Source organism: Chiloscyllium plagiosum, unplaced genomic scaffold, assembly GCF_004010195.1.
Source record: "Chiloscyllium plagiosum isolate BGI_BamShark_2017 unplaced genomic scaffold, ASM401019v2 scaf_11967, whole genome shotgun sequence".
Lineage (NCBI taxonomy): Eukaryota > Metazoa > Chordata > Chondrichthyes > Orectolobiformes > Hemiscylliidae > Chiloscyllium > Chiloscyllium plagiosum.
The window spans coordinates 33435-38286 of record NW_025214031.1 but is presented as its reverse complement, the minus strand read 5'-3'; the positions used below and the strand labels follow the sequence as shown (position 1 = coordinate 38286).

At 38.0% G+C, this 4852-nt stretch overlaps 1 long non-coding RNA gene across 1 annotated transcript; it reads left to right on the top strand.

Annotated features, from left to right (window-relative positions):
• Positions 1-57: 57 nt before the first annotated feature.
• LOC122547784 lies at positions 58-4815 on the top strand. Its single transcript, XR_006311091.1, has 3 exons — positions 58-1329; positions 2046-2129; positions 3690-4815. It is a non-coding gene; the product is annotated as an uncharacterized LOC122547784 (long non-coding RNA).
• The last annotated feature ends 37 nt before the right edge of the window (positions 4816-4852 follow it).

Sequence of the window (4852 nt, the reverse complement as noted above, 5' to 3'; positions counted from 1 at the left end):
TATTTGCACAGCCATCAGCTGTCAACTTATGCCTTACCCAAGTGACTGTTGACATGTTGCTTTACTGTTAGTTGCTTCACAATATGAATATTGACAAATAGCTTGGCCATGTGATGCACTACACTTCCCTTGGTTGACTGCATTAAGAACCATCTTGTGGTCCCTGGAAAAGGAATAGCAGACCAGGTTATAACAAATTGACTTAGGCAAAGCCAACCAGTTATCTGGAATTCCATCTGGTCAGCTTGACCTGTTGGCTTACCCATGTTCATTGTTATAGTACACACAGTCTTGGCAACGTTATAGAGTGAGCTGTTTCGTAGCTTGTTTATGTTGCTGAACCTGTTCCACTGAGTTCATTTTTATTGTTCAGTCACCATTGTTATGGACCAGATCCACTTAAAATATTTTAAGAAAGTAACCTACACTCTAATATTTTCTTATTTTAAAGGTAGATGTGAAGTGTCGTGTTCCAGATGTGACTGATCAAACTACACAACGTTTAGCAAAACAATTTATTTAAACACTATTGTTAAAATAAAAACAAAAGAAAGATCAATAACTTAATCATAGGAAAACTTAACCAAATAATAAGGAAAGCACCTATTACTGATTAACTATTCCAATATCGTAACTTCCCATAAACACATCCCTTAGCAAAAAGGCAAATGCAGACAGAGATTCTTACATGCGGTTCTGCAATCCAGGAGGAAAAATACAAGAGTGTAGAGCAGCTAGGAATCATTCACTGATGCTTCCAACTCTTGAGATCCCAAAGACTTCTGAGTTACTGAAGAAACCAAATTCCAAAAATCTGGATCTGTGAGAGCTGTCCACACCTAGGCTGCTTCCATTGTTCCAATTTTGAAAACCCTGAAGGCCTCACAAGCTGTTTACTGAAGCCACTTCAAGTAGCCAGTTTGGTACCTCTGTCTTACAACCTCTCTTCAAAGAAAAAGGGCAAAATGACCTTTAAAGGTGACAGCATCATCACGCTACCTACTCCGTTGAGGCTCAGGTGATGATTGGTGTTGTTTGCATCACCCATCCACCCTAATTCTGCTCTTCTTCTGGCTTCCCCTGTCCTTTAATATTCAATTCGTGGCAAAGTGGAATTTGCATCAAAGCCATCATATTTATTTCTTGTCATTTCAGTTTTCCTGCTGTGGTGTAAATGGGCCTCAAGATTTTGGACAGAATTCCTCATTTCACGAACTCTTCCCCAATATGCTGCTACCTGAAGCGTGTTGTAAGAAGAACAATACAGTCCTTATCTTCCTTGACAAGAATAGATGTTTTCAGGGAGGTGCTGGTTACATAAACAGTAAGGTAAATAGAAAATGTACATGGAGCATTTATTGTGGAAGGGAATTGGTTGCAACTCAGTGTGATTTCCGGATTGATTTTTTTTAATCACTGAAGTCACTCAAACATGATTATAATTTTGATGTAGTGTAGTAAAGTAAGCACCAGTCTCTGGAGGTTACGGATTGGAAGTTGGAATTGAGAGACAAAATTTCTTAAGTTCCTACATGGACATAGCATCACTGGAAAGGCCTGCTCATCATAATTGTCCTTTGAAAAGGTGATGGTGAGCACCTTCTTGAACCATTGCTACTTGTGCAAGTATGATGTCATTGGATGGTGGACCAGACATGGGGACTGTGAATGGCCTATTACTATTCTTGCAACTGTTCCAGTGAGAGTCCAAGTTGAGTTCATAGAAAGGAGGCCCAGAAGGAGGGCATATGGCCCACCCTGCATGTGATAGCTCTTTGGAAGTGAAATTCAATTAATTCCATTCTTCTGCTCTTCTTCCATTACCCTGAAAATTTTCCTGTTCTAGAAAATACCCTAGTCTATTTCCAAAGTTACTAATGAATTTGTTTTAATTGCTCTTAATTGTTCTTTCAGTCAGTGCATTCCAAATCATCACAATTCAACATACATAGGAAATATATGTAGTCTTGAAGGCATTCATTAAATTTTAGGTTGTAGCAGTGTTGAAACTTGCACAAGGTAATTGCTAATGTTTCTTGTTTCAGGGATGTTTCTCAATGATTGCAGAGAATTTTCGGAATTATGTTCATCTGGTTGGAGCATTCAGTATAATAGTGCTTTTAATTGAGGTAAGGTCACATTTGTCCAGATTTAAATGTTTGGAAGCTTCATAAAATACAGGGGTAGGGGACTTATTTGTGGTGAAATTGCTTGTGCTGAAATTGCAAGCATACTTTTCAGAGCTAGGATTACAATTGAGGAAATCTCCTACCGTCACTTGATGGCACAAAAGTAACCTTCTCATTGTTCACTAAACATGTACCTTTTTACTACAAGCTATGAAAGGCTTTCAATGTTTGTGCAGAAGAATGATGATTTGAGGCAGGCAGAATAAATGGAGTATTACCCAATAGAAGCTTCAAACCACTTACCGGATTGAGACTAGGTAGCTAAAGCATACATGATCCAAAAGACAATTTTTGGGTTATTATGTTCTGAACTATCATATTGAACAAAGTACTTTTTTCAAAAGCAATTGAATCAAGGGAAGGGAAGATACAGGAGTGTAATTTCTGCTCTTAGTCATTTCCTCCCAATTCTGTCTGAACAAATATGATCTTAGGTATGTTTATGTTGGAGCAAGTTGAGCTTTGCAATGGCCCCTTAGACACACAGGAGAGTGGCTGATTCTAGTCAAAGTGCAATAAAACTTTATGTCCTTGAGTGAGGATGGGAGAAAGATTGATTATGTAACTCCCACAAATTAGTGGCTCAAAACATTAAATGAAAATGTACCTTTAACTCAATCTTTTGTGTCTGAAGTGGATAAAGTTTATCCATGTGGTAAACTAAATATCAACTGTGATGTTGATTTGTACAAACTGAAGGGAAGTACAATAAAACCTGCCTGAGAATGGAGAGGAAGGACAAACATGTGGATATGGGTCTTGACTTTGGCTGATAGTATGAAATGGGCAATGTCATCTGCATTATGCATGTCAGCCTGTTGATGAAACTGTGTTTTGGACAGCTGATCTAATATCATGCATTGAATACTAGAAAACCCATGAAGACTTTCAACAGGCCAGAATGAAATTATGGTCTGTAGCAGGAAAAGTACAAGGTGAAGCTGAGAAATAAATTAAACCGTAATACTGTCTGAAACTTAATTTTATCAATCCTGTTTTTGAAAAATGTAATTACATCTGATTGAAATTGAATTCCTCTTCTGCAATTAAATCTTTGTCCCATTATTTCTTGATCTGCACCACAAACTACATGCTCTTTCACTCTCGGAAGATCTGTGTGGGAAATGTTTAATAAGGGGGCAGAAACAAGAGGCTTTAAATTCAAGGTAATTGGCAACATAATCAAAACGGAAAGAAGATGTTTTGTTTTACTTATGGGAAGTTGTGACCTGAAATCCTTTGCCTGAAAAGTTGATGTTACCAAAAAATAATACTTTTCAGAAGGTATTTGGATGAAATACTTGCAAGGGAAAAAAGATTATGGCTGTGGGGAAAGGGCAGGCAAGTGAAACTAATTGGATGGCTCTTTAAAAGAGTCAGCATGTGCAAACTGGACTGATTGACCTTCCTTGTATGCTGTATCATCTTATGTTTCAATGAACTTGGACTAAAATTCATGTTATCATGTTGAGCCAAAGTTGTTTATTTTTGCTTTTGCAGCTTGGCGCTATGGCTTTTACTATTTTTGTGTACCAGACCTATAACTAATAATGACCATTGTCAGGCAGAAGACACATACTAATCATGACTGAACAAACAAAGAGGAGAAAGCAGACATCAAGAAACACGTACTGGGCAATGACTGGGTGGATGTGCAGAGCCAGCTGTGATTTAGCAAGAATGCATTTAAATGACACGTGAAATTGTTTGAAAAGGAATGAAGCGAACCTTAATAATGAAAATAATGAAAAAGGACAGTCCAGCCATTTTATATTGTCCACACAATTATTATAATTGTAATTATTATAATTATATTCTGTTTTGTCCTGTTAAGAATGTGCTACTTAACCTTTTAACAGTGTTACTGCCCATTTTGAAATGGTTGTGTAATGAGGTACAAATGTAATGTCGAGCTAATTATATTACAGTGTAATAGATATGTATTGTGATATGAATATTCATATTTCTTCTATTTGTGATATCTCAGTTGTATTTTTGACTTTAAAGATGAAGGTCTGCAGCTTTCCTTTTAATTTATTATACCCCTCTAGTTTGCAATTTAAACCTCCCCTCAATCCCTCTTCCCACCTTTGTGCTTTTGAAGTGGTTGTGCAAACAACAGGCATTATATGGGTCACCTGATTCATTTCTGTTTTCATGCAACTCCCAAAACCCACACCCCAAATCCCACTCCCCACCATTGTGCCAATCCATGCCAGCCCTCCTCTACCTGTCAGTGAAAATTCACTTTGTCAACCTCCCCATACCAACTTGTTCGTTAGGGTAGAAGGTTGTTATGTAATGCTTGATTTGTGACAGCAGAAAACATTAATATTATTAATGCAGCAGTAACAAGCAACAACAACCCCAGTGTATATTTCCTGTTGTCATTGTGGAAGCTGTGTTGTTTTCCATAAACACTTTCTTAATAGAGGGAGCTGTTCTATTATTGAGTCATGCACTGGTCGTATGTCACTTCCTTAGTTTGTGGAAGCTGGCTTTTCTACCATGTGTATGTAAGGTGGCATGGTGGTCAGTGGTTATTACTACCGCCACACAGCACCAGGGGCCCAGGTTCGATTCCACCTCAGGTGACGATCTGTGTGGAATTTGCAGATTCTGTCTGTGTGGGTTTCCTCCAGATGCTCCAGTTTCCTCCCACA